Below are 20,819 nucleotides of genomic sequence, written 5' to 3' on the forward strand. Positions count from 1 at the left end.
GCAGCGTTTGACGTTACATTCCTGCCAGCAATGTACGAGGGTTTTGATTTTTCCACATTCTAGCCAACACTTGTTATTATCTGACTTTTTGATTCTATTCATCCAAGTGGGTGTGAAGTGGTATCTCATTGTGGTTTTGATTTGCATTTCCCTGATGACTAATGATGTTGAGCATTTTTTCATAAGCTTATTGGCCATTTGTACATCTTCTTTGGAGAAATGTCTCTTTAAGTCCTTTGCCCACTTTTAAAAAATTGGGTTGTCTATTATTGAGTTGTAAGAGTTCTTTATATATTCTGGATACAATGCCTTATCTGAGGGATGACTTGCAGATATTTTCTCCCATTTTGTGGGTTGTCTTTTCACTTTATGGTATTGTTTGCAGCACCAAAGTTTTAAATTTTGGTGCGAGTCCATTGTCTCTATTTTTTCTTTTGTCACTTTTGTTGCTTTTGGGGTTGGTAATTAAAACCAAGAACCCAGCTCTGTGTGACTAGGAAGTTGGTGATCTTTTTGCTGCACTGAGGGAAGGGGCACTCGACCTCCCACAGGGGTGGAGGAAATGGTCAGGATTTGGTGGTTGTCTCGGGTTGGTGAGGACTTGGAGCTGTGGGGAACACCAGTGTCTCTGGAATCAAACAAGGTTGGGTACCATTCCTGGCACGGCTACTCTGTGACTTGGGCAGGCCATTCAATGCCTGTGAGCTTCAGTTTACTCATCTGTACAATGGACATAGTCACACCTACCCTCTAGGTTACTGTGAGATGCAATGAAAGGGTGCAAGCACAGGGGATATGCTTAATGAATGTAGCTGGGATGACGAAGGCCTCTAAGTTCCCCAAGGAGAGCCCCCAACTTTCCATATCTCCAGCACGGTGCATGGAGGCAGACAACACTTGCTCTTGCCCTCAGGTGCCAGGTGTCAGGACACAAGTCAGGGAGTCCCTGAGCCTCTGTCCCATGAACTTTTCTCTGGAGTCTGAACACAAACACAGTTACCCTTTGACTTACTGAAAACTGCAAGGGCAGCAGAGCGAACCAGAAGGAACCATTAGACTGTCAGGCAGAGGGTGGTGGGGGTTCTAGCCTAGACATAGTCTATTCTGGGCCTCTCCTGGCTCCGATAGCCATTCTGTCTGATCTGGGTTCTGTGAGGGAGTTCAGAGGTGGATACATGCTGGAGTCCAGGAGAAGCATCTGCAAAAGAGGTGTCATATCCCCTGTGTTACCGACAAGGCGGCTGAGGCTCAGAGAGGTGAAGCCATTTGATGGAAGTCACACAGCCCCATCTTGAAAAGCAATACGAAGAAGGGCTCCTTGCCCCCAGGCCCAAGAATCTCAGGCATTGTTCTGAGGCATGTCCCGATAGTAGACCTTCTCCAAGTGGCGTCGGGCCCTGGGGAAAGCCCCTGCCCACAGCATACCTCCCTTACTCCCCATTAGCACAAGACGCTCTGGAGCTACACAGACCTGGGCTGGAGTCCAGCAACACCAATTACTCTCTGACCCTCAGTCTCTTCATCTGTCCAATGGGGATACTTGCTCCTGCCTCTACAGTGGCTGTGAGAATGAAATGAGACCTGAGCCTTGTACAAGCTTAGCATGAACCTGGCCCCCAGTGAGCACTTGGTAATTGAGACTATTAATAGGATACCTAACAACCCAGATGAGAGCTTTTTGACAGATACAGACGGGGGACCCTCACTGGGATGACTGAAATGTGGTGGTCAGACCGTTCCCCCAACCCCTAGAGCCCTGGGCACAGGCCTGAGCCAGGATTTCCAGGGCAGTGGGAAGCTGAGGGTGCTGTCTGTTGGTGGATGGAGGGGGACAAAATTGATTTCAGCCTAGAGGCCACAGGTGGCCAGGCAATTACTGGATCCAGAGGTGCAGGAGCTGAGAAGACGTTGGGTGCACCGATGGTGGAGGGCTGGTATGGCTGGCTGGCTGATGGGGTCTCCTGTCCTAAAGCCAGGACTGCAGTGCTGGGGCACCCCAGGGAGGGCTTGGCCTCGCTGCCCCTGCAGACCGACAGAGTGATGGGCAGGTGGTCAGGCCCACGTCCACCGCCCTGGGGGAATGTCACCCATTTCTCATTGGTGCTGCCGCATACCTCTCCTGCATCCTTCCAGAACTTTGTTTTCCTGGCTCTTCCTTCTCCCTCTGATCTCCAGGGCTTGGCTCCCAGCAGGCGCTCAGTTTCCATCTGTTGGGGGATAAATTAGAGGTTGTCTCTTTAGAGTTGAGGGTAGAACTTTTAACTTAGCCCAATAGCCACCTCCCCAAGTGGTGGCTGTTCTTGGTGTGAGGAGGACACCAGCATTCAGGGCTGTATCCAGAGTCTCTAACTTGCCACATACTCTTGTCCCTGTGGCTTCATGGGGAGACATGCTGGACAGGGGTGATGCTGGGGTCAGGGGAGCTGGCTCTGGGTTTAAATCTGGAACCACAGCTTCCTTGCTGGGATTTGGCAAGGGATTTGGCCTCTGTGAGCCTTGGTTTCTTTTTCTGTAAAATGGGGTAATAGTTCCTGCCTTGTGGTGTTTGCGTGAGGATGCGATAGGCTAATTGGGTGGTGGCCTCTTGCCTGTGGTAAGTGCTCAGTAATGACCAGGCTTTATTGTTCCAGTGGGAAGGGTGTGGGTGGGAGTTGTGGTGGCAGATATCTAAAAGACAGCCTGCTTGTGACGTAGCAAAAAGGGATCAAGGTCTAGCTTTTCCTCGTGGTATGCTTACAGGGAGGGCACTTGTCTCTTCAGAGCCTCACTTATTTCATCTGTAAAATGGGGCCAGCCTCAGTATCTCCTTGGTGGGGTTGCCATGGGGATTCAGTGAGGTGGGAAGAGAAAGACTGAGCACAGTGCCTGGCCCAGAGAGGGTGGTCAGTGAACAGACGGTTGAGGGACAGGAAGAAGAGGGAGGAGGGAAGGAAGAGAGGAGAGGAGTCGGGCAGGGATTGGGGAGGAAGCCCTTGGGTAACGATCCATAGAATCTAGTTCCATTCATGATCCCAACTCATGAAATAAACTCTACATTGTCCCCTTTTATAAGGACACCGTCGTACTGGACTAGGGCCCACTCTCATGACCTCATCTTAATTTGATCATCTGCAAAAACCTTATTTCTCAATAAGGTCACATTCTCAGGTACTCAGAGTTAGGACTTCAACACCCTTTGGGGGACACAATTCAATCCTGAATGAAACATACATTGTGCAGTGTTTTTTGAGCACATGGTACCCAGAGCACAAGGGAGAGAGGTGGGGAAGGAGATACAATAGCTAGAAGTGGGGACCATCACTGAAGTGTGGACCAAGGGTCATGGGAGGTGAAATATGTCTCTGGGCCTGCAGGGAGCACACCAGGAGATGGGCCTAGAGAGGAAGGTGGAGCTGATGATAGTTACGGCATTGAGTTCCAGGTGCAGGAGGTGAAAAATGAACCACTCAGACATTTTCAGGAGTAAATAGTAGTCTCAGATTGATAAACTAAAGAGCTGTAGAAACAATGTTAGCTTGTTTGGAGTCGGAAGTCTGTGTTTTAGAGCTCAGCTCATTTCCATCCCCCATTTTACAGGGGGGAAATCTGAGGTTCTGAGTGGGGAAGTGACTCTCCCAGGGTCACCTAGCCCAGAAAGGACCAGGAGGGGAACTGGAAGGTGGTTCCTCTTGCTTCCAAGCCTTGACAGCTGCCTGACCAGGTCTGCAGTTAGAAAAGTGCTTATTCAAAACACAACAGCCATTACCGATGACAATACAAGCCATTTGCCTGGTTTCACTCATCTACGTCTCTAGGGGTTAGTAAATTTGCAACCAATTTTCAGGGATTTCAAGTTGAATTTCTAGGTAAGTTCCACTGAGACACGTAGAAATGATTCCTAGTTCCCACGCTTATTCTATAAAGGGCTGGGCCAAATATTCATTCATCCAGTAAGTGTTGACTGACCACCTACTATGTGCCAGGCCACTGAGATGAGGGGTGAGAATTCAGATATTTAAAAAAGAAAAGCTCTCTCAGAACCCGAAAATCTTCTTGCTGCCGCAGCCTTACGGAATTTAGAGTCGAATGGGGCAGGTGATCTCACGTGTGGATAATCAGAATTTAGGTAGGATGATTGGGGCCAACCCAGGGCGCCTGGGGGCCCTGAGGAAGTGCCTGACCAGCCTGAGAGTCAGTAAAGGCTTCCTGAAGAAGGTGATGCCTGAGCTGAGTCTTGAGAAAAAAAGTTGGAATTCACCAACTCGGGGAGAGGAACAAATGGACATTCCAGGTGGGTGGAAGCACGTGTGCAAAAACTCAGAAGTGTAATGTTTTATAGAAAACCGTTAAATGCACCTGGCCATGAGGCTGGAGAAGTATGAGGAGGAGTCGGGGAGAGATTAGCAAAAGGCTTGGAAGTCATGGGAAGGAACTTGGGCTTTATCTAGAAGGTAATAGGGATCTATGGCAGGCTTTAGAGCAGAGGAATGACCTAGCAATCAATATTGGCCTTTTTTTGAGAGCCCCCTCTGGCTACCACAAGGGAAAAGGTGGGCACATAAACCAGGCCAGTGAAGAGATAGCTGCAGTTGTGCACGTGCAGGGTATTTAATATTAATTATCATTATTACAATATATCACTTACTGTGCACCAGGCACCGTTCTAAGCATTCTACATGTTGTAACTCATCTCTATGAGCTGAAGTGATGTAAAGCTCTGAATCTGGGGCCTGGCCTACCGTAAACATCCCCAAATGATCTGCATGGGGTTAGCAATCTGTACGTATTGTTTGCCCCATATTGTGGCTGAAGATTGAGGTTCAGACTGTTTACGTAACTTGTCATATCGGATGCTGTGATTCACAGCCCAGATCCATTTTGGGGAAGGACTTAGCACCTGACTGCCAGAGTGGTGCCTCGTTCGGGGGCTGCCTGGCCCAAGGTCATTCCCTTCTGGGGTAGCCTGCATCCAATGACTGACAGATGCAGGAGGATAAAGGCCTGACCCCTTGTTCCAACTTGAGACAGCTCTGAAGGGCCATTCTAGCTCCAGATCCCCCAAGGTATCCACTAAGACCTTTGTTGGACCTTCATCCCAGTTCAACTTCTCCCTCTGCCCAGTCTTACTTCCTACACTTCTCTGCTATGGGTTCTCCAGAGCACTTCCTACTGAACATCCTGCATTCCAAATTCCGTCTCAGAGTCTCCTTGCTGGAGACTGACCTGTGATGCTTGCAGAGCCAATGTATGAGTCAGTATTCTCTAGAGAAGCAGAAGCGATAGGACATACATACATACACAGCAAGGGATTTATTACGAGGGATTGGCTCACGTGACTGTGGAGACTGAGATCTGCTGTCTGTAGGCTGGAGGCCCTGGAAAGCCGGCAGTATAGTTCCAGTCCAAGTCTGAAGCCCAAGAACCACGAGTGCTGATATCCCAGAGCAGGAGAAGATGGACGTCCAGCTCAAGCAAAGAGAATTCACCTTCCTTTGCCTTTTTTGTTCTGTTCGGGCCCTCGATTGGTTGATGCCCACCCGCATTGATGCAGGCGATCTTCTTTCTTCAGTCTATCAATTCAAATGCCAATCTCTTCTAGAAATAGCCTCACAGACACACCCACAAGTAATGTTTTACCAGCTATCTGCCTAGCCCTTAGCCAAGTCAAGTTGACACATAAAAGTAACCATCACAGCCAGAAAACAAACCTTGACTCATTTGATTTCAGAGCCTCCATCCAGCCCTCACACCACGCTACCTGGATCAAGGCTCTTTGAGCCTCTGAACTTTGAGTTCCTTATTTGCAACGAGAGGAGGTCTCAGTTCCTGTCCTAGCCAGCTTGGGCTGCCATAAGAAAATAGCACAGACCAGGGGGCTTACACAACAGAGGTTCATTGTCTCAGAGATCTGGAAGCTGGACGTCCAAAATCAAGGTGCCAGCAGGTTCTTCTCTTGGGCTGCAGATGGCTGCCTTATTGCTGCATGCTCATATGACCTGTTCTTTGTGTGCACACAGGGACAGAGAAGGGGGGAGAGAGAGAGAGCGAGCTCTCTGATGTTTTCTCTTATAAAGACACTAATCCCATCAGATCAGAGTCCCTCTTCAATTACTTCCTTTGAGGTCCCATCTCCAAGAACAGCCACACTGGGGGTTAGAGCTGCAACATATGAGTTTTGGAAGGACACACACATTTAGTCCATAAGAGTCAGCTTAGTCCAGCGAAGTCTACAAACATCTACAAAAATCACAGTGGCTTCCAGAGATAAGATGATGGACTTGTCCTGCTTTTCTCAAGATTTTTTTTTTTTTGTACTAAAAGTCCTGCATTCCAGGAAATCCTTCAGTCCCAGATAAATGGAGGCCATTTGTTTGGGACTGTCCTGGTTTTTAAACTGGAACCCCCGTAGGCCTTGGGAAACTAGGACACTTAGTCACCCTTAAAAAAAAAAATAAAGGTTTGTTTTTCCCTCACGTTGCATGGCCATCATTTACACGTCCATCCTGTCTATCACATTCCACATTGGCTGCTGCTCTGCTTCCGATGGTTTTTACCTGCAACTCAGGTCACTGGAGCCTCTCTTTAGCACATTGCGGGGCCCGAAGCAGACAAACAAGAGACACAGAGAAGCATGCACCGTCTCTTAAAAGATTTTGCAGGGAAAGTGATGCGGCTTGCTTCTACTCTCCTCTCATTGGCCAGAACAAGTCATATGACCAGGGCTGCTGAGAATGGAAAAGGATGGTATCATCTTTCCTCCAGGAGGGGGCGCCTCTGGGAAAGGATCTGGGGTATTTGGACACTGCTTAGATGTGGCGACCTAAAACATCTTGGGTGATGGCTAAACCCTTCTTTCCAGAGCTGGGAGCCTCCTCTCCATGTCTGCAATGCTCTGCCATGCTAATGATTTGGAACAGTGGCTAATTTGACAAGCCAATTGGAGTCCCCATGATTGCATTTGACTTTCTGACTAATGACAAAAGATGAACTCCCTTTTCTTAGTGCAACTTACAGTTGGATAGCCTTGGGCCATCACCCGATCCCAACATTCAAAATGTTGCCTTGTAAATTGTCTAATAAAGTAATAAAGGAAGGGACTCGCTAAATGATTTGTCTTTTAACCATTGTAATGGGATTTTTTTTTTTTTTTTGGGTAACATTGTTTTATGTTAGAATGCAAAAATTATCACACATAATTAGAATCATTTCAATTCAAGTCTCTGCCAGGCCTCTGACATATTCTGCAACTTGTGCCACGTTGAGCAAGTCAGCTCGTAAAACCTAATCAAATAAAAATTTAAAATGAAGTCAGATTTGGAGTGGTGTAGTGTAGATTGGAAGGAAACGCTGCTCAAGCCAGCTTCGGAGGGAGGAGAAAGATAGGGGGGAAGAGACAAAAGGAAGGTGAGAAGAGAAAAGACTATTGTGTCTATTCAGGTTCATTAAGGCTACTTTCTGCCAGGGCAGTCTATGACTAGACTGGCCATGGGTCAACCTTGAGGCTCTTAATTACTTCCCCTTCATCTCCACTCAGATCCAACATTTGTGCCCCTGGGTTTTATTTCATTCAGGCCGACCAGATCCCTGCCTGCGCATCTTCTTAATATTTAATCCTAATCATGCAGACACATGTATGGATCTATTTATCCACAAAAGCTGCAGTATAAATGTTTAACCAGAAGAGCACATGGCAACTCAGATCATCTAACTGACAAGCTTTTCCAGAGGCACAAGGACAGGTAAGCCGTCTCGCTCTGGGGAGAAGATATTTATCAAGAAAAATGTCTTGGGTTGCCAGAATGTCCAGGTCAGGTCTTGGGGGTAGGGGTTAGCAAAATGTTGCTTTGTTCAATTGGCTTGAATGAGAGGCTGCTTGCTTCTGATTGGAGCTCTGAGGTAGAGAGTGAGAAATGCCTCCTTCTTATGTTGGTGGGAGTGCAGGTCCTTAATTGTCTCATGGTGTCCCTCTGCACTAATGACAGCCTCATTGTCCTAACTGGGGCCCGGAATCTAGTTCTAGGCAAGGGGGCTATCTGTCCAGGCTGAGACGTGTGGGTGTCATTGCAAGATCACGTTGGAACACGTAATTCACTGTAGAATAATCACACTGTAAGGAGGACGTGATGCCATCAGGGAATGGCAACACAGCTCATGAATATTCTGGGCACTTGTACCCACAGCCAGCGCCAGGCTCGGCTCCTGATTCATCAATATTACAAATCAGCGTGGTGGCAAGCAGGCTGTCAGCAACTTTAATATTTGCCCGAAGCCCAAGGAATTACAATGGAAGTATTTTCCAGGGACACCTGGTGAGAACACAGGGCAATAATGCCTTCTGCAGTCAGAGAGTGTGGGACCGGACTTTGGGAACTCTGGGTTCAAGACCCAGGTGCCCCACTAAAGTGCTATGTAACCTTGGGCCCCAGCCCCTCACCCACAGGGAGAGCAAGAAGAAAGAACATGAGCACTTACTATGTGTCAGCAACCACACTGCAGCAATTCTGCAGAGGAAAAATGATTGGCCCCATCTTACAGATGAGCAAAACTGAGGCTCAGAGCAGGGAAAGTGGTTGCCTACCTAGAAGGTGATGATGCTGAGACTGGAGTCCCGTCTGAGTTACAGGCGTGCAGGTAATGATGGTGACCTTAGAGGAGTATTATGAGGATAAAATGATGACTGAGCTTGGAGGTGCTTTGGAAGTATCTCGAGTCTTTGGGAAAAGGCATCCAGAATCCTGGCATAAGCATTGCTTCCATCAGCACAGCCTGATCTTTTACTCCTCTGTGCCTCACTTCGTGTCTTCAGGAGATGATGTGAGGAGGAAGGAGCATGAGGTTCATCTTACAGGTGAGGAGACTGAGGCTCAGAGAGGCAAAGTGCGTTGCCCAAAGCTTGACCCCTTGGAAGTGGCAAGGTTGTGATTGAAGGTCACAGTTAAAGGTCTGTAGCAAAGTAAGGAGGGTAGTAGGTATGCACGCATTTTTTTTTAATTGGGGGATATTGGGGAACAGTGTGTTTTTCCAGGACCATCAGCTCCATGTCAAGTTGTTGTTTTCAATCTAGTTATGGAGGGCACAGCTCACTGGTGCATGTGGGACTCGAACCGGCGACCTTGGTGTTATGAACACCATGCTCTAACCTCTAAGCAACCAGCCGCCCAGTATGCACACTTTTTACAGATCAGAAATGGAAGGTCATGGGTGAAAAACTGAAAGACTTGCCTCTCTGTAGAAATTGAAATTTGCTTAAAAAGGGGGAGGAAAAATGAATCCTTTTCTTTTAGTCTCTCTCTGTCACTCTCTCTCTCTCTCTCTCTCTCTCTCTCTCTTTCTCTCTCTCTCTCTCTGTCTCGTCTAGTATTTTAACTAAAAATAAAGTGGGGATAATCTCTCTTCTTTCTCCCTTCCTTCTTCCCTTCTCTCATCTCCCCTCCCTTCCTCTTTCCTCCCTTCTTCTTTCCTCCCCTCCCCTCTCCTCTCTTCTCCTCTCCTTCCCCCCTCTCTTCCTACCTTCTTTCCTTTCCTCCTTCCTTCTTTCCCGACTCTGTTTTAGGATGCATAAAGAAAACAGAACCCCCTCTGGGTATTTCAGGCAGGAAGAGATTTAATACAGGACATTTTCAATGCTTAGAAAATGGTTGGGAGACCAGGTTGCTGCTGCAGCCCTTAGGAAAGCAGGGTGTAAAGCCATTACAGGGCACTACTACTGATGTCCTCAGCTACCTACAGCACCAAGGTGGGTGATTTATCAGAGAAGACCCAGAAGTTGCTGGAAGAAACCTCATGTCTCCCTTCTGCCAAAGTCCATACTGTTGAAACAATAATACGTCCTTCTTCTCTCCTGCCATCTAACACTTGAACACTTCACACTGGGGGAACCTGAACTGAAACTTTGATGGCAAGAGAGTTAGGGAACTGTAGTTCCTAGGCTTCCAGCCTGTGTGACACAGGGGAGCACATGGAAGGGGGGAATCAATGGTATTGTCATGCCAACAATCCTGCTCATTGTCCAATGTTCACTCCACCTCCCCAGTGGTTTCCCAACTATGCTTGGAGTCCCCAAGGAATGTGAGGTCTACGGGGGTGGAGTGGGGGGTAAAGCAATAATAAAGTGCCCAGAAGGACCTCAAGCTCACTTCCTACTCTTAAACTAAGCAAGTCTGTCCATTTTATTTATTGGATTTTATTTGAAAAAAATATTCCACATGGACAAAGTTTATGTATCCACTGGTGGAAGCATGTTAAAGAAAAATATTCTGACACTTGTTAAAACAGCAAGGAATACTTTATTCAGGGTTATTGCAATAGAGGAGAGAGAAAAGACAAGTGGGAATTGATAGCCAAGGAGCAGTTTGAGGGTAAAGGTGGTGGGTGGAACACCACTGAGAGAGGACATCAGGGTAGGGAAGATTCTTGCTGCCAACTTAACAGGATTCTTGCTGACTTAACGGGTTCTCTCTAAACTGACTTAGCAGGATTCTGCTACAACTGGGCGATGCAGACCCAGCAAGAATGGGGGCCAAGGTCCACTCCTGTTCAAGAAGAGGGTTCAGAGGACCCCGACTAATGTTTGCCAAGAGGTCAGTGTAGCTTCAGGAAAAAGACTGCAGAGGTCCCTTGGTGGGACGATAGGAACCAATGAGTCAGAGACCATCTTACTTTATCATCCATCTTTCTGGATCCTAAGATCAAGTCTTGCTTCTTCTCCAGCCCAGAGTCCTCATGAAAAGCACCTCATACAAATATCTGCCTGACGGTAGAGCAGGCCCAACATGCCAAATTTCCACTTAAGCTCAGCTGGGATCTGTAGTTCTGTTTTTTTTGTGTGTTGTTTTTTTTTTAACGATTTGATGGTTTTAGTATTCTTCGATTCCTTAGCGGTCTATCCTCAACTTCTATAGCACTTAGATTTTGCATTTCTTTAATTGTAGGCGCAGTGATCGTGGGATATATACTTTCTGGCTCAATTATTCCAAGAAAGAGTTTTTTGTTGTGGTTTATTTGTTTATTTTTTTTTTAAATCAGTGTGTCTAAACCCCTCTTGTGAGACACTGGTTGATACCAAGGCAGGACCCCATGGATGGGTGTGGGATAGGGGAGATGCCGAATGAGATGGAGTCTCATGTATGGCCTGAGTTAAAGGTCAAAACCAGCAGGTATGAGGGGCCAGTGTATGATCAAGAGAGTGAGATGATGCCGGGTGGTTAAGGCCTGGGTGTACGAAGGATGGAGCGGGAGATAACGAGCAATGACAGAAATAAAGAAAACACCATGTATTTGATATGAGAGGACTAGGGTGCTCTGAAACCCTTGAGTTTGGACAGCTCCTGTAATTCTCTGTGATAAACACTTTCTCTTGCTTTTCCCCTCTAAACTAACCTGCCATATTATCCCCTGCTCCCTACCAGGAATCTGGCTAAAGCAATCCACATATTCCATGTGGGTCAATTAGCCATTAACAATCCCAGGTCACTTATTTGAATTTGAACAGGGGTCTTTTAGACACAACACAACAATAACAATTAATGCTGAGTTAGGAGAAGCTGGACTACTGTAACAACAACAACAAAAATCTCGAACTTCATAAGCAACATTTTGTTTTGCCACTGTGACGTCTACTGTGGGCCAGGGCAGCTGTGATCCATGTGGTGACTCAATGATCCAGGCTCCTTAAATCTGTGCTTCTGAGTCTCAACATGAGGCCTCCTCATTTGCAGGGCATGAGAAGGACCATGAACTGCCTCGGCTTAGAAGTGATGGTCACCTCCTCTGCTCATAGAATCAGTCACATGACACCACCCACACAGAAGGGGGTTGGGGAGAGTAGCTTTCTGTGTGTCCAGGAAGGATGGATATGAAACAGCATTTGGTGAACGTATTGCACCACTTCTGCTACAACTATCATGTCTTCTTTTTAAATGGGTACCATAAGACCGTTATTCTACATTAATTATTTAAATCATTAAGGATCCTTACAGATGAGGAAACTGAGTCCCAGAGAGGTTGGATAACTTGCCTAAACTCAGACAAATGATGGCAGATCCGCAATTTGAATTCAGGTTTGCATGCCACCAAAATCTGTGTTCTTCACTGCTCAGAGAGTGAACCCTCGGATGGTGAACCCTCAGCTGGCGGACCTGGTAGGGTGGCTACTTTCAAGTGACAGCATACAAACCACTGCTTGTCTGCCTGTAGTAGCCAGGCCTAGATCCAGGAGAAGAAACATCCTTAGCTGACTTGGGGGTACCACGTTGTGGATGTGATACCTCACAAAAGGTAATCAATTGTTCCTGACAATTTTTTTCATTTAGGAAAGAAATAAAACAAGCATAGTTTGATCTTTGATTTTCTTCCATTTCCGATCTGTTCTTCATTAGGAGCTCAAACTTACTAACCTTCTAGAGTTAGTGTCAGAAGCTGACACTCCTTGGAGAGGTTCTTTGTTGGAAGAGGATAGAAGGGATCACTCCGATTTCCCCCCCTCCTGCTGATCTATCAGGATGTCCATCTGTTTCTCTTTCCCTCCATATCTGATCCTCCTCACACATAAAGGTCAAACTCACTTGTGGGTGAAGCAAGAGGCCACCTGGTGTGTAATTTTAGGAGCATTCTATTGGCCTCTCTCCCACTTGTTCCGATCCTAACATCCCACCATTGAAATACCTTCTCTTTATTTTAGGTGAACTTTTATTTCTTCTCGAGATGGCTGAGACAGGTAACCATGTGCCAGCAGTGTACCTCTTCAGTGGCTAAGGGAAAGTCTTGAAGGAAGCAGATTTCAGAGGGGAAAGAAGGCAGAGGACACAGGGAAATAGTGCAACTGAGGCAAGGTTGCTGACTTGGGGTTGAGTCCCATATATGCCTCCAACCCTGGAGATGGGCCTAACAAGTTATCTAACCTCTCTGATCCTGTTTCATCATCTATAAAATGGGGATGTGTCAGATATTTCTTCCAGAGTCACAGTGAAAATCAACCAAGATGAAAAAGACAACTTACATTAACACCATGATTTACCCATGTTGACTGGGGTCCTCTTTATTTTTCTTTTTAAAATTCTGTGCATTTATTTATGTCCTGTGGCCAGTCTCATCATTCAGGCAGCAGCCAGACCATGCAACATTCAGTGCCTCGGGGGGAAAGAATGACACAGCAGAACACAGGTAAGGAAGGAATTGAATTCTTGGCTTTTGAATTGGAAAAGCCAGCCAAGGACTGGGCCTATGACAAAAGATTTGGAAGGATGTAAAAGCAAAGCATCTGAGTCTCCAAGACGAGAAAGGACTCCTTGGGCTGTGGAAAGTGAAGGGATATTGGAGACTGGGACATCCTGAGAAAGGGCAGAGAGGGTGTAAGATCAGGAGCGAGGGAGGGTGTCTACAAAGTACCATGGACCACAGATGAGCAAGGACAGCTCAGCAGAAGCCAATGGGATAAATACATCATAAAGAATCAGATGACTCCTCTTACTGATACCCCGTGAGTAGCCAATCTCTAAGGTAGCCCCCAATGAGCCCCACCGGGAATCCATAGGCTCATGGAGTCTCTCCCTTTGTTCAGTTGGGAGTGTATGTGTGATCAGTATTGTACAGCAGGGGTGATGTGTGACTTCTGAGGAGAGGTCACAGAGGGCTCTGTGCTTCTATCGGATTCTTTTGGATCCCTTGGTCTGAGGGAAGACATATTGTGAGGACACCTGAGCAGCTGTGGGGACAGAGCCAGGAGTGCAGTTTCCAGGCTCCCGGCCTCACATAGAAAGGTGCTGGCTCAGGTAGTAAATGGCCATCAACTGTGATCAGATGGCCATCAGCTGTGGCTAGTTGGCCGTCAGCTGTAACCAGTGAGCCATTGGCCCCTAATATAACTGCCGTGGCTACGCTAACAGAAAATGGGGGCTAGCAAGAGGATAGTGGTTGAGCCAGCAAGCACGGATTGCAGTTAGGACGGCGGGTTGCAGACAGTGTGGCTCCTGCTTCCTGTGTCTCCAACCCAGCCTCCAGCAAGAATATAGTGGTGTGACTCCCCTATCTATGGCTCCGTGCGTGTTCCTTTTTGGCCTCACCATGTCCTGCGTTCTTATGTGGGGAGCGGGAGCTGAGACCCCCCAAGCCACCTCGCATGACAGCAGCTCAGTGAAGAGGACACCTGAGCAGTTCAGGTGCTGCACCCAAAGTGTGTGTGGTGGGGGGATAGGTTTTCCGCATATCACCAATTCTGACTTCAGCAGGTTGTCTTACAATTCAACTCAATTCTGACACTGTCTGCTTGGAGACAGCATCAGATCCCATAGGTTAAGGGTTCAGTCCTATCCCCGACCCCCTCCTCTCCCAATTCAGATGCAATCTTAAGTCCAGGTTGTCACTTGCGCTTCTGACCAACGGGTTGTAAATCAGACGTTCCCATGACCCCATCCTTGGGTTTGACTAATTTGCATGAGGGGCTCACAGAACTCAGGAAACCCATTTACTTACTAGATCACTAGTTTATTATAGTTTATGATAAAGGATATAACTCAGGGACAGCCAGATGGAAGAGATGTGTAAGGCGGGTATGGGGAAAGGGTGCGTAGCTTCTATGCTCTCTCTAGGCGTGCCACTTTCCTCAACTCTCCATGTGTTTACAATCCAGAAGTTCTCTGAACCCTGTCCTTTGGGTTTTTTTACTTAGTCATGATTGATTAAATCACTGGCCACTGGCAATTGATTCCACCTCCAGCCCCTCTCCTCTCCTCAGAGGTGTACGTGGGGGGTGTGGGGGGGACTGGAAGTTCCTACTCTCTAATCATGTGGTCGGTTCTCCTGGAAACCAGCCCCCAATCCTTAGGTAGAGTTCAAAAGTCACCTCATTCACATAATAGAAGACGCATTTATCACTCTCATCACTTAGGGAATGCTAAGGAAACCTGTGCTAGAGACGAGATGAAGACCGAATTGTAGTTCTTATTATATCACACCCATGTAGAAAGACATAAGCGCCCCCGGGCAACAGACAGCACTAACTTGCCAGGCATGTGAGGAAGCCACCTTGGAAGTGGAGCCCCCAGCCCCGGTCAAGCCTTCAGGTGAACCTGCAGCCCCAGCTTACACCTGTCAGCTCACGAGAAATCTGGAGCCAGACCACCCAGCTAAGCCGCTCATGAATTTCTGACCTACAGAGACCACAGGACATAACAAAGATTTATTGTCATTTTAGGTCACTATGTTTTGGTTAATTTTTAATGCGACAGTTGATAACTGATACACTCAAGCTGCCATACCATAATCTCCCCAGGATTTAGACACAGCCCTGGTGGAAGGAGGCCGTTCACCCTGCTAGGACGAGGGTTGCTTTTTTGCCACCTGGCAGAACTCAGGCTGGTATCGCAACGGTACTCAATTACAGAGAAGTAAAGTTATATATCTAGACCGCCTGGGTTTCTAGACTACCTGCACTATTATAACTCATCCCAAAGGGCTTCCATAGGTATATTCAGGACAGGGGGAGTCTGAGGAAGCCACGACAAGAGCCGCTAGATTTTTGGAACAAGGAGGCCCTTTCCCCCAAATAGGCAAATAGGGCACCTGAAGACATATAATTCCCCAGTTCTGGAATTTGGGGACAACTCAGCCTGTGTAGGGCATCTCTTCTCTGGGCTCCCTTTGGCTTCTCGTTGCCATCCCTCCTGTGAGCACACGCGAGCTCTGCTTGACGCCCAAGCCCTTCAATTTGTCTCGTTAGAAAACCCTGTGTTAAAGAGACCATTAAAAAAAAAGAAGGAAAGATAAATTGCCTGAAGCTGCACGGCCCAGGAGGAAAGGGGAGAGCAGGTGATGGAAAGCAGGCCTGTGATTAGAGGGCTGGGGTGGCACAAGAGCCAGAGCAGGCAAAAACCTCTACAGGAGGTGTCAAAATATTTGAAAATCCTCTTCCTTTGGTGAATTGAGTTACCAAAATGTATTGTTTTCTCTTTTCGCACACAGAGGAGAGTCTGGAAGGGGGGTTAAGAGCTCCGTTCTCAGAGTCAGGCAGTGCTCTCCTCTGTCCCTTTCTAGTTGCTTTGACCTCGGGCAAGTCTCTGAACCTCGGGCAAGTCTCTGAACCTCTCTTACCCTCTGTTTCCTCATCTAGAAAGAGGGTAACAATAAGCCTACAGAAACAACCCTGCATCTCCCCCTCTCCTTGTATTCACATCCTTTGCAATGTGACTTCACAGCTCCTTCCATCTCGAGGTGAGGTCTTTTTCTCCCACCCCTTGATTCTTGCTGTTCGTATGACTTATTTTGGCCAGTAGACTGTGGTAGAAGTGACAATATGTTGATCCTGAGCCTGGGCCTCAAAAGGCTTTGTTCATTCTGTTTCCTGGCCTCCATAAGAAGAAGCTTAGGCTAGCCTATTGGAAGATGAGAGACCACATGGAGTAGACATGAGATGTCCTAGCTGAGGTCATTCTATAGTAAAACAGTGGACACCCAGGTGACTACAGATGCGTAAATGAGCCAGTCCACATCTGCCAAGACAGAGCCCCAAAAGAGGAAGATTCATCCGACACATAGACTCATGGGCAACAATGGATATTGTTTTCAGCCACTAGGTGTGAGGTTGGTTTGTTAGGCAGCAATAGCTAACAGATATACCTCTAAAGGAGTTGCTGTGAGGAGAAAGTGTTGTAATAGCTATCACTGACTGAGTGTTGATTGTCTGACACTTTCTCAGGGCTGGCATGCATTGTCTCAAAGACTTACAGAGAGAAGAGCTGGCATTCTGGGGCAGGGTACCATACCTCTCACACACAGAGCCTGGCCCATAGTATCTGCATGACACATGTTAGGTGTCGGACACTGCTGCTGTTGGGACTTCTGACAAATGTCTCTGATTTGGTAGTGGGGTCTGAACTTTGTAACCCCTGTGTCCAGAGGCCTTGGGGAGTACATAGCTGTGGGAAGACTAGAAGGCAGCATCCATGGGGGTGGAAGGGGGTTAGAGGGGATGAAGTTGGGTCAGGGAGGGGATAAGGCATCAGCTAGGTATTCCATACTCTCCCCTCACTAGCGCTGTCCCTGGACCAGCGTTGTTGGCATTCCCTCGGTCCTGTTAGCAATGCAGACTCTCAGGGCCCATCTGGGCCTATGAACCAGAACAAGATCCCCAGGGATTCATGTGTTGTTAGAGTTTGTCCAGACACTGTTTCTCTCCCTACCTATGCCGAGGGACGGTGTTTTTGTTTGTTTGTTTGTTTTTAATTTCTAATCTATTGCAGAATGACACTTTTATCAAGTACAGTAAAAAACAAATTTTAGAAAAATTAAATGAAAAAATATATCCAAAATCCAAGCCCCTGCTTTTTATTACTAGATTCAATAGGCATAAATTTGCCATGTGTCAAATTACTACAAAAGTTTCAAAATGCTCTTTCTTTGTATGTACCTCAGGTGACAATTTGTGACCTGGCCTGGGCCACGGCCCACACTTTGAGTAACACGTATCTGGAGTTAATAATGACAGTAATACTAATACAATATGACCACACGTGATTGTGGGCCAGACATCAGCTGGTGGTAAGAATTTATCAGCCTCTGTATCTTAGAATCCTCTCAGCATCCTGTTGGGCAAGTAAATGTTTTTATCTCCACAGTCTAGATGTGGCAGTTGAGACTCAGAGACGCTAAGTGACTTGCCCAAGGTCACACAGCATATAAATGGAGTAACCAGAGCTCACCTATTTAGCCACTGCAAGGGAGACGAAGGGAGTGGGAGGCACTACTAGCGAGTAAGAGGCACAAGGACATTGTCCCCTGTGCCCTGTGTGAATGACAGCTGTCAAAAAGCCAGGCATGAAACCCTCAGAGCACTCCTTGTCTGGGAGCCTACCGAGCTGTCTGCTAGCCCCGGGCTGGAAGGATCTCACGTCTGGCTCTTGGGTGTAGCCTGCAGGAAAGGAACCCAGCCCCTGGCACCACAACAGCCTGCTTTCCTGCCAGGGGTGAGGGGCAAAGCTTGCTAGCAGACAGCCTCCTCGCTCTAGCTTTCTCTTTCCCCTGGAGCCATGGGGGCCGGCAGAGAGGTGAGACGGGGTCTGGCAGGCTGGGTGATAGCTAGTTATCGACAGGTTGATGACTGCCACAGAAGACTGCCCGAGGATATTGAGACAGGAGCCACTTCTGAGGCCCGCTGCTCCGGAGAGCCGGCTGCCAGTGTCTCTGCCCAGGGCTGGGTGCTTCCCCTACCATCTCATTAATCCTGATTTACAGAAAAAGGCAGCAGGCAGGGGCCCTCTTAACAGGCCGAGCAGGCGACTGATTTGCCTTCACTGAAGACAATAGTGCCCAGGAGACCTGGCACTGCTGAATTATTCAAATCAGCTGTGGCAGGGAAATCTGAGGATGCAGAGTGGTGAGGTCCCCGGCCCCCAAACAGCCCTCCTTGCCTGTCCCCGGGGTGGTGGTACCCAGCAGCTTGGGGAGGCTGACACAGGCCTCCTTGCCAGAGACATGAGCTGTTCGCAGCTACTCCTCCTCCCTGGAGGGAAGTTGAAATCGGTGTTGATCATCTCTAAGCACCTCAGAGCTATAGTAATGGATCCAAAATGACATTTCCTACCTACCGGTCCCGGGGGTGGGGTGGGATATTCTGACAAGGACTTCTGGATGAACATGGGATGGAGGTGGGGGAGGCTGAGGGCAGCAGGAGATGGCTACTCTGTCAAGGTGTGTGTGTGTCTGTGTGTGTGTGTTGTTGAAAGAAGTGGAGGATGGGGGGTGAAGCCTGGCTTTGGCAAACTCTCGTTTCTGCTCCTGGAAAAAAGACCTAATGAACAGGCAGTTCTCCTGTTTAGAGATTTGCAGAGATTCCAGAGCGGAGATACTGAGACTCAGCGTTGACACTGGGTGAGGTGGGAGCCTGCCACAGCATGGTGGACTCCCAGGGGGGAGGGAGCCTCTAGAGAGCAGGAGCGGTTACACTGAGGCCCAGAGAGGGGTGGGGATTTGCCCAAAGTCATCGGTTAGTGTTAACCCAAACGGATTAAAAGTCATGGCGTCTGATTGGCAGTCAGGGGTTCTGGTTAGTAATATCTACCCTTTACAGAGCATGGACAGTGAGCCAGGCTGAGTTAAGGGCTTTGTAATGTATTATCTCTATTAACCTCATGGTAATCCCATGAGGCTGAAGCAACTAGTATTCCCATTGTATGGATGAGGAAACTGAGGCTTAGAGAGAGTCAACCAGCAGGCAGGCTAGAAAGTGACAGATCTGGGATTGGAAAGGTAGTCTGTCTGATGCTGGGCTCTTCATTGCTGTGCTTCCATGGGTGGTAAGAGGCACCAGGATTCCAGCCTGCCTCAGAATATCCCTCCTCACCAAGGCTGTAGTGCCCACTCTATCTCCTTGTGATGGCATCCATGAGCGAAGCATTGCCACCTACCTGTTGTCCAAAAGGGAGGAGCAGATAAATAGTTTAACTCTTCTCAGAAAGACTGACTTTATGGCATCTGAAAAGATTTGCCTTGAGCTTGGGGAAACTTTGTGAGCAGAGGGCCAGTGGAAGGAATTTTATTAATGAAGGTTTCAGGATATCTGGGCAGGCACTCCACCTCTTTGGGGAAGCCAGTGGCTTCTTCTGGATGGATCTGACCTCCAGCAGGGCATGCAGAAGCTGGGGCGGGTGGGCTAAACCAACCAGGTGGGTTGGTGGGAGGGGGTGTAGAGTGGGTGTATGAATAACAGCCTCTGCTTTTCGACATCATCCGAAGAACAACTACAAAAATACGGAGCAGGCACAGCACCTATTAGAAAGTTGCCATGTGCTAAGCCCTTTCTTTAAAAGCAGAAGGCATCTAATCCTCAAGACCATTTGATTAGGTTGGTATCTGAGAGGTGAGTACCATCCTGTCCATTTCACAAAGGACGAAACCCAGGCTCAGAAGGAATGCTGTTCACCCAGGATCCCGCTGCTGGGTTGGAAAGAAGCTAGGATTTGAATTCAGGGCTTTGCAACACAACCTTGTGGTCTCTAGGACACACTGTACATACATACTCCTTCTTTATCAAGCTTGAAGTTCCTCTCAACAGAGTGGACCACCTTTTTCCTGTCCATGGTGCCCCCATTAGTGGCCCATTTACAGGGCCATGATTCGTATATTGGCGTCCCCAGAAGGAGGTTTAAACATTTTGAAGCAGCTGAAATGTGCCTTCGCAATCATGCCTTTACAAACCCTGTCTTTTTTTTTTTTTTTTTTTTTTTTTTTTTTTTTTTTTTTAGAGAAACCTGTTTTTTCCCAGGAACTCTCAGCTGGCTCCCACCCTCCGATCAGCTCCCGTTTGGAATAATCAGCATCTGAATTAGCGAGGTCTCCTGTATTTGCATAATGCACTGGGGGCCTCCCAGGATCCCCACCCCCTGCGGAAAAACCAAACTAAGAGAGATTTATCTCCTGGGTCAGATAAAGGTGACTAAATGCAAACTGGCCGATTCCTTTCGGCAAACAGTTCCCTGGGGAGGGCTCCTACAAGGAGGAGAAGAGCCAATCCATCAAGGAAATGCTTGGAGGTGACTTACAGGGGAGACTTAAAGGAAAAAGCCCTCGTGTTTTTACAGCCTCCAGCGACTCATTCAGCCAGTAAAACTCCCCGACTAGCCCAGCCTGGAGCAAGGAGGTAGGGGGTGGAGCAGCTCATTTACCAGGCAGAAAAGAGGGAAACTGCAAAGGTCGACCTCTGAGACCTCCAGCTGTGTTCGACATTCATCCACCAACCACCTATTGAGTGCCTACTGTGTGCCTGCTAAGCACTTCTCCACTTCCCTGGGTTTCTCCTCAATTCTAAACTCCCCTCTTCTTCCAGGAGCACAGAGAACTTCCTTATAATG

The sequence above is a fragment of the Rhinolophus hipposideros genome, assembly GCF_964194185.1.
Source record: "Rhinolophus hipposideros genome assembly, chromosome: 24".
NCBI lineage: Eukaryota > Metazoa > Chordata > Mammalia > Chiroptera > Rhinolophidae > Rhinolophus > Rhinolophus hipposideros.